The sequence below is a fragment of the Leguminivora glycinivorella genome, chromosome 12 (genome assembly GCF_023078275.1).
Source record: "Leguminivora glycinivorella isolate SPB_JAAS2020 chromosome 12, LegGlyc_1.1, whole genome shotgun sequence".
In the NCBI taxonomy this organism is placed as follows: domain Eukaryota; kingdom Metazoa; phylum Arthropoda; class Insecta; order Lepidoptera; family Tortricidae; genus Leguminivora; species Leguminivora glycinivorella.
In genome coordinates, this window is record NC_062982.1 from 6,004,391 (window position 1) to 6,014,547 (window position 10,157).

The 10,157-nt window shown below is 36.2% G+C and overlaps 1 long non-coding RNA gene across 1 annotated transcript; it reads left to right on the top strand.

Annotated features, from left to right (window-relative positions):
* The first annotated feature begins 361 nt into the window (after nt 1–361).
* LOC125232196 lies at nt 362–8,991 on the top strand. Its single transcript, XR_007177720.1, has 3 exons — nt 362–435; nt 4,009–4,112; nt 8,933–8,991. It is a non-coding gene; the product is annotated as an uncharacterized LOC125232196 (long non-coding RNA).
* Nucleotides 8,992–10,157: the final 1,166 nt, after the last annotated feature.

Consider the following 10,157-nt stretch of genomic DNA (forward strand, 5'->3'; position numbering starts at 1 on the left):
AAAGTAGGTGAATTTAGTAATAAAGATGATTTACCACCTGTGAAACTACTGGAAGCAGTGATAAACGCATTTTTTGCGTTGTAGTTTCCTCGCTATAGTGAGGGGAAAAGTTTTGTGTTATACTCGGGTGCAAATGTATTTTACTTCTCGTGTGTTAAAAAACTCGCAAGTTCAGGATTCTATTCTCGAACCACTCGCTTCGCTCGTGGTTCAACTATAGAATCCATTCACTTGCTCGTTTTTCAATTCCACACTCGGCGTTAAAATACAACTTTGCCCCCTTGTATAACAAATAACTATTAAAATATCTAATGCAATAATTATTAATCGTTATTAAAAATATATATTAAAGACGGTTGGACTAAAGCAAAGGGGGCGTATGAAAAAAGACAGAAATTATATGACCAAAAGTGAAAAATATATCGGATTAATAAGGTTGGTGGCTATTACATTTACATGGTTTATGTTCGAGTAATGGAATGTTTGAAGGCACGTGTATGATTATTTTTGTGTTTTTATGTGTTTTGTTAACATCTCAAACATAAGTACCTATCTATATCTTCTTCCTCTTGTAAATCACTAAGTACCTACTTAGATCTGATGATGTGGATTATAGATAAAATGTAGAACATTATGACTTATGATTTTAGATGTAGGTATGCAGTAGAAACAGCTTCGCTAATAGATAAGAGGGATAGGTGTGTGTGTGAGTATTTTAGAAATTTAATTTTTAAACACCATATATTCATCATATTTTCGTTCAGGTGTCACACTCACAAGATATTAATAGCGTCATAATAAGTACCTACTTACTATCTATCTAAGCGGAGCGGAGAAGATTGTCAATTTGTCTGTTTTTAGGGTTTTTTACCAAAAAGGTACAATAAGAAGCATTATGACGTGACTCTGTCCGTCCGTCCGCTTGTCTGTCTGTCTGTCCGTCTCGTCTGTCTATCCGCCTCTCTGTCCATTTGTCTGTACGATAGTCTGTCCGTCTATCTGTCCATCTGTCTATCCGTCTGTCTGTACGTCTGTCAGTCCGTCTGTCTGTCTGTCCGTCTGTCTGTCCGTATGTCTGTCCGTCTGTCTGTCTGTCTGTTCGTTTAACTGTCCATCTGTCTGTCCGTCTGTTTGTCCGTCTGTCTATCCGGTTGTCTTTAGATATATTATTTTTTGATAGAGTATAATTATAGTTATACAGATTGATCCAATTTTTATCAAATCCAAGTTCTGATAATGGGATCCTGAAGAAATTGAGGGAACTCATCAAATACAATACAACACAATACTCTTTATTGCACACCTCACATAGTTTACAAGTAATGCACAAGAAACAAAAATAAATTAAACAGAGGTAACAACAGGCGGTCTTATCGCTTAAGAGCGATCTCTTCCAGACAACCTTTGGGTGCTGGAGTTAATATAATCAGAATATATGGTAGATGGCTCGTACATATGATACAGTATCTTTTGTATTTTTAACCCCCGACGCAAAAACGATGGGGTGTTATAAGTTTGACGTTGTCTGTGTGTGTGTCTGTCTGTCTGTTTGTCTGTCTGTCTGTATGTGTGGCATCGTAGCTTCCGAACGGATGAACTGATTTACAATTAGTTTTTATTTTATTTGAAAGCTGAGTTAGTCGGGAGTGTTCTTAGCCACGTTTCATGAAAATGTGACCACTATGTCACGGTCGGGGTTTTTTCAAAATTTTAATTTTGTGGTCAGGTTAGTTAGTAAATAAATGAATATTATAGGACATTCTTACACAGATTGACTTACACTGACAGACAACGATTTATATGATAGATAGATAAATGATTTATTGTCACAACATGGTCGTTAAAATCTGTACCTTATAATATATCATTTGTTTTGTCTCCGCTGTATCTTTTTTCTGTATCTCTTGCTGAGGTGTGCCAATAAAGAGTATTCTATCTATTCTATCTATCTATATCTTAAAGTTCTATCTATGTAACCTAATATACAATACTTAGGAAATTTAACTTACAATCTAGGTATACGTGACAAGTGGACAGTCTCAGCTATGTGCTAATAATATATAAATACATAGAAAACACCCATGACTCAGGAACAAATATCTGTGCTCATCACAAAAATAAATGCCCTTACGGGGATTCGAACCCGGGACCGCGACTTAACAGGCACAAGGTCACTACCGACTACGCCAGACCGGTCGTCAAACATTATGATGCATTCAAAAAACAGTGACATTTGGATGGTGTTATATGTTTTTATACCAAATAAATATATTTTTCTTTCATTCTGAGTGGAACTACGGATGGTGGTCAGAAGGGAACTACATATTTTTCGATGCTCTTGTTATGAGATTTGATTTCTTCGTTATGGTTGTAAAGCATGTTCGGTTTTCAAGTCCCATTTTGGTTAAGCTCAAATTCTGGTGATGAGACCCATAAGGAAGCAAGGGAACTCCTCAAATATGAACGGCACACCTATAGTATATTTTTATATTTTTATGACAAAATCAAGGACACATTACCAACCGTGACATTTGGTGGAGTGGAATTGCTGATGATGCTCAGGAGTGAACCATTCAGTGAAACATATCGCTCATGTTTAAGTGTGCTGGCGTAGCGCTGGGACTCTCCTTTGTTTGCGCGGTGGGTCCGGCAGCTGCACGCGCCGCCAATCCCCACTCCACGTCGTTATTAAATTTATTTATATATAGTTGATAAGTATTAAGTTACTTTTAGTACTAACATAGTTCTAAGGATTTGTGATATTTACTAACACTCTAAGGATTTTAAAAATTCAAAATATAATAAATATATTTAATTGAATTGAATAAGGGGATTTGTTCTCTTCGCCTGGTATGTTTGTATGTTAGTATATTAGGTTTTCAAGACATAATTTTGTCAAGCTCGAGTTCTAATAATGGGATTCACGAGGAATAAGGAATACAGAAAAATCCTCAAATATTAACGGTAGGTATACGGTACGTATATTGATTTGTATTTCCATCAAAAAATCAATGATTTACCTACATTAAAAACAGTGGCATTTGATGAAGCGGAACTGATTATGATGATTGTCGCAAGATTAAGCTCCTTTAAACTTTTCCAGATGATTATTAAGCAAGTTACCCGACTGACTTAGATACTGATGTGTCGAAGGAAAGTTTCCAATGTTCTGAAATTTTCACATAAGAAAACTTCGGAAACTTTCCATACTTTGTATGGACAATTGTATGGACCGAAACTTTCCATTTCATAAATTTATATTCCCATTATTTTTCGTGAAAGTTTCGTGATTTTTTCAAGAAATTTTCGATTTTTTTGGTAAGTTTCCGCAACTTGCACATAACTAGACTTAGACCTTTCAGTGCTGGGTCCACATAACTTTAATTTTAAGTAATTATCTTTACAGCGCATTACCTCAAATGAATTGGCGTAAAATCATATTATGTGCAATTAAATGTGGTACCATAAAGCCACCTGGATACCATCTTGGACCAGAGACACGCTGTACGAATTGTTGACGATACGAAACTCACAAGCGTTATTGATTGAATCCTTAAGTCTAAGGAGAGACTTCGCGTCTTTATGTGTGTTCTATCGCCTCTATACAAAGGGTTGTGTTCTGAGGAACTGGTTATGCCATCGTCTTCTCTTCATCATCGCACCGCTGCCGCAGCGATGATAAGCGCCCTGTCGATTGTGAGCGGCGCTCATCCATACACTTTGCAACTTAAATGGTCGCGCATCGTGCGGTTCAGAGGAATTTCCTCCCGCGGATTCTCCGACTGTGGAATGAGCTCCTTGCCGAGGTATTCCCGATGACTACAGTATGGGGTTCTTCAAAAAAGGAGTACTAGTTTCTACACCCTTTGAGTTGCAAGCGTCCATAGGTTTTCCACCGACATCCAACATTCGAATCTTTTGAAACCAGAACCTCAAAATAAATGAACGCTGGGAAAAATCAACAAAATGGCATTTTTTACACAAATTTAATGATTGCTCTTGTTTCAGGCCGCCGTGCGTGAAAAGTGCCAAAAATACTAATAATAATACAAAAAGATTCAAAGTCACAAATAATCTACCTACTTAATAGCAGCTAATTTTAGTGCTCCTTGGTAAGTTGGTAACCTGAATAAGAAAAATGTACAGGTAAAGGTAAGGTAGGTAAGGTAGAAGGTATGGTACGGAGTGCAGAAGGCACGAAACTTGACATGAATAATAGTTTTGTAATTAGGTAAACGCAGCTATTAACGCCCCCCTAAAGGCAATTTTTTAATAAACCCTTATTTTTAAGTATTCAGATTGCCCTAAAATATTGGTTTTTAATTTTTTATGCTAATTGAATGTTTATGAAAGATAAATATTAAGTGACCTGTGCTTAAATCGTAGATTTAGATGTAAAAAACATACTTTAAAGTTAAAGAGTCGATTGTTACTATTACCGTCCCATAATAATGGACGTGAGGCTATTAACGATTTTTAAGCAGATATTTCCGACCGTACGTGAGAAAAGGTATTTGTGTTCAGTGTCCTCAGTGTAAGTCGTATATACGTACCTGTGTAGCTGTAGGTGGCATAGTAACCCAATTATATACCTGTTATACCTACCTATGGATAAATAGCTTATTTTTCACGTTTAAAAAATACTGACACAAATTTAAACGGCACGCTTATAGTGACTTTGGTATTTTTATAAGAACAGCATGCACTTACGTCCAGAATAGTGACATTTGGTGCAGTGGAACTGCTGATGATGGTCAGAACCGAACTCCTCAAATCTGAACGGCACACTTATAGTGACTTTGGTATTTTTATAAGAACAGCATGCACTTACGTCCAGAACAGTGACATTTGGTGCAGTGGAACTGCTGATGATGGTCAGAACCGAACTCCTCAAATCTGAACGGCACACTTATAGTGACTTTGGTATTTTTATAAGAACAGCATGCACTTACGTCCAGAACAGTGACATTTGGTGCAGTGGAACTGCTGATGATGGTCAGAACCGAACTCCTCAAATCTGAACGGCACACTTATAGTGACTTTGGTATTTTTACAAGAACAGCATGCACTTAGTGTGATACTATACAGCACGACCACGGATGATTTTATTAATTCTGATGCGGTACAAATTCACGAAAAAAAAAGTACTTTTTTGTACTGACGTTTAAAAAAAATGTACCCTTATGATTTTGGAGTTTCGACATAAGGCCCGGGGTCGTGCTAGGTAGGTACTCCCTGGCACGACCACACTATATTTAATGAGATTTTAAATTTCTGTTGCAGTACAAATTCACGAAAAAAAATGTACTTTTTTGTACTTACCTTTAAAAAAAAAATACCCTCATGGTTTCGGAGTTTTGACATGGGGTGTGGTCGTGCTAGATAGGTGGTACTTCCTGGCACGACCACACTATATTTATATTTAATTTGATGGTCAAATGAATACTAAACAAGTGTTTTGAAATTGTACTATGTAAATTACTTCAAAAACTTAGTGCGGTCGTGCCAGGGAGTACCTATCGAGCACGACCACAACCCATGTCGAAACTCCGAAACCATGAGGGTACTTTTTATAAAAAGGTAAGTACAGAAAAGTACATTTTTTTCGTGAATTTGTACCACTACAGAAATTAAAAAAATCATTAAATATAGTGTGGTCGTGCCAGGAAGTACCACCTATCTAGCACGACCACACCCCATGTCAAAACTCTGAAACCATGAGGGTATTTTTTTTTAAAAGGTAAGTACAAAAAAGTACATTTTTTTTCGTGAATTTGTACCGCATCAGAATTAATAAAATCATCCGTGGTCGTGCTGTATAGTATCACACTGCACTTGTGTGATACTATACAGCACGACCACGGATGATTTTATTAATTCTGATGCGGTACAAATTCACGAAAAAAAATGTACTTTTTTGTACTGACGTTTAAAAAAATGTACCCTTATGATTTTGGAGTTTCGACATAAGGCCCGGGGTCGTGCTAGGTAGGTACTCCCTGGCACGACCACACTATATTTAATGAGATTTTAAATTTCTGTTGCAGTACAAATTCACGAAAAAAAATGTACTTTTTTGTACTTACCTTTAAAAAAAAATACCCTCATGGTTTCGGAGTTTTGACATGGGGTGTGATCGTGCTAGATAGGTGGTACTTCCTGGCACGACCACACTATATTTATATTTAATTTGATGGTCAAATGAATACTAAACAAGTGTTTTGAAATTGTACTATGTAAATTACTTCAAAAACTTAGTGCGGTCGTGCCAGGGAGTACCTATCGAGCACGACCACAACCCATGTCGAAACTCCGAAACCATGAGGGTACTTTTTATAAAAAGGTAAGTACAGAAAAGTACATTTTTTTTCGTGAATTTGTACCACTACAGAAATTAAAAAAATCATTAAATATAGTGTGGTCGTGCCAGGAAGTACCACCTATCTAGCACGACCACACCCCATGTCAAAACTCTGAAACCATGAGGGTATTTTTTTTTTAAAAGGTAAGTACAAAAAAGTACATTTTTTTTCGTGAATTTGTACCGCATCAGAATTAATAAAATCATCCGTGGTCGTGCTGTATAGTATCACACTGCACTTGTGTGATACTATACAGCACGACCACGGATGATTTTATTAATTCTGATGCGGTACAAATTCACGAAAAAAAATGTACTTTTTTGTACTGACGTTTAAAAAAAATGTACCCTTATGATTTTGGAGTTTCGACATAAGGCCCGGGGTCGTGCTAGGTAGGTACTCCCTGGCACGACCACACTATATTTAATGAGATTTTAAATTTCTGTTGCAGTACAAATTCACGAAAAAAAATGTACTTTTTTGTACTTACCTTTAAAAAAAAAAAATACCCTCATGGTTTCGGAGTTTTGACATGGGGTGTGGTCGTGCTAGATAGGTGGTACTTCCTGGCACGACCACACTATATTTATATTTAATTTGATGGTCAAATGAATACTAAACAAGTGTTTTGAAATTGTACTATGTAAATTACTTCAAAAACTTAGTGCGGTCGTGCCAGGGAGTACCTATCGAGCACGACCACAACCCATGTCGAAACTCCGAAACCATGAGGGTACTTTTTATAAAAAGGTAAGTACAGAAAAGTACATTTTTTTCGTGAATTTGTACCACTACAGAAATTAAAAAAATCATTAAATATAGTGTGGTCGTGCCAGGAAGTACCACCTATCTAGCACGACCACACCCCATGTCAAAACTCTGAAACCATGAGGGTATTTTTTTTTTAAAAGGTAAGTACAAAAAAGTACATTTTTTTTCGTGAATTTGTACTGCAACAGAAATTTAAAATCTCATTAAATATAGTGTGGTCGTGCCAGGGAGTACCTACCTAGCACGACCACGGGCCCTATGTCGAAACTCCAAAATCATAAGGGTACATTTTTTTTAAACGTCAGTACAAAAAAGTACATTTTTTTTCGTGAATTTGTACCGCATCAGAATTAATAAAATCATCCGTGGTCGTGCTGTATAGTATCACACTGCACTTACGTCAGGAACAGTGATATTTGGTGCAGTGGAACTGCTGATGATGGTCAGAACCGAACTACTCAAATCTGAATGGCACACTCATAGTGACTTTGGTATTTTTATAAGAACAGCATGCATTTAAGTTCAGAACAGAGACATTTATTTAGTTATGTTTGTAAGCATATTGAGTTTTCAAGTAAAATTTTGTAAAGCTTCGATTTCTTTATAATCAGATTCATGAGGAATTGAGGAAACTCCTCAAACCTTAACGTAATACGTATATTCATTTGTGTTGCCATCAAATAATTAAAGCATTAAAAGTAGTTTTAATAAATACCTACACATTTCTACAAAATAAATACTGTAATAACTTAATGTACCTAGAAGTTGCAATAAATTACTGATTACTGATTACCTACATAATCCAACATTCGCAAGTAGCTTTCACCAGAACTCCAAAAGCGGCGATTTTTTTAAATATTAAACCTTAAAGCAGAATGCGTTTACCGAAGTTTGAAGTTAAGCGACACAATTGTAACGTTATGAAGGCTAAAAGTCTCGTACCTTACTTAGTCCACTCGGCAGGCCTCGTGGCCTAAACGCTGTACCCAATTCTTTTAAAGTCTTCATTAAGTTACCATTCTATAATATACTATTTCACCGCACCAACCTGGTACCTAACAGCTTTCTTTTCTATTCGAAAACACATAGCAAAATTGTATTTTATCCTGAGTCAAAGTAATTTGATACCTACAAATTTTAAGTTGATGTCTTAAGTTGGCTAGTAGATTTTATACCTATAAATGATGATTTTGAATGATAAATATTGAATGAATTGATAGAACACTTTATAACACTTTAAATATGAGTTGATAGATTTTATTTAGTTTGATGTTTTGTTCGTGTTGGTGTGGTAAAAAATGTTGTGTTTCACTTGGTGGCAAAAGTTTGTTTATCCTTAGAGCCTTATTGAAACCCTCGCAACGCTCAAGATTCTAGTTTTTAAACCGCTCGCTACGCTTGCGGTTCAATATTTGGAATCTTTTGCTTGCTCGGGTATCAATGGAACGTGTGGTTAAACAACTTTGCCCCCTTGTAAAACAAATAACTATTTCCACACAAAATGTATTACAGCCTATTTTAAAATGGTACTTTTACGAAAGGGAACTAAAGAGGATACAGTCATAAGTACACAGTCCAATATCACATTAATTGCAAATTATTACACTGGGATAAAGTATTGTCAAAAATGGTCCGCTGAATTGATGTTGCCGATTGTTGACCAAGTACCTAATCAAAAACATGCTTATAATACTGTATATTACCTACAGTTTTATTTTCGATTGCCTAAGATTTATTATTTAAATTTGATTAATTTACTAATGTAATATTTACATAAATAATCATCATCATCATTTCAGCCGTTAATCGCCCACTGCTGAGCATCATAGGCCTCCCTTCGTGTACGCCACTTATCCCGGTCCTGAGCTAGTCTCATCTAGAGGTGCCCCGCTGTTTTTCGAATGTCGTCTACCCAACGAGCCAACGGATGCCAAGCAGTTTTTTACATCGGAAGGCGACCACCATTCTGTCAACATTTTGTTCCACCTGCCATCACTCTGCCTGACAACATTTCCCGCCATTTCAATTTCGAAATGACGTCACCCACGTCTCGCACCTTGGTGCGGCGTCGGATCTCGACATTCTTCACTCGATCTTAAAGCTTAATGCCGAGCATGGTGCAATTTATGGCTCTCTGTACTACATATTTACATAATTATATAGACGGTCAGCTAAATCTTTTCACTAAAAAAGGCGAAAAATTTGAAAAATGTAAGTTTCAGTGGGTCACTATCAAGTTTACCTTATCGCTAAACGTCTATTTCGGCTAGATGTCAGAAAATTTAAATATACAGTCAGTATAAAGCCAATTCAGCTGGGATGACATGAAAGTAGAATACTCAATCAGCAAAAAGTAAATTTAACTGGATGGCTAAGACTTAGAATGAATGAGTAGCCAAACGTCTGGAAATATACATAGTCCGTATGATTAGCATATCTAAAAAGCCAAAAGTGTAGTTAGTTATTGGCGTCAACACAGAACTATTCAGTAGCAAAACGTCCGGAAATATAATGTGTCATCGCCATGGTTTATAAATATGTAACAGAACAGTTCTTATTAACAGTGCGAGAAGGTCAAGACACTTAAGCATTTTAAAACCAGACGTTTTGCTAACGGGTCGTTTGGCGTTTATTCTATTTAGCAATAAAAACATTAAACAATCCAGATTTTTTGCTCCTTGACCGTTTAGCGTTCATGTCTGTTTTGTAATACAGACATTCGAAGATGAAGATGTTTTGCAGTTAGATCATTTTAAATTGTTACGTTTTAAGATCCGTGTGTGTATAATTAGGTTAGTGCATGTATTTGCTGATTTTGAATTGTTTAAGCTTTTGGTTTTTTGGTAAATAAAATATGTATTACTTTTGCAAGAAATAAAAGGCTTTTTTGCTACTTTAAGATCCAGACGTTTTGCTAAAGACACATTTAGCATTCATGTCTACGTAGCCACAAAGACATAACACAATCCAGACGTGTCAGCTATAATAGTCTTTTAGCGATAAGGTAAATTTGATAGTGATCCG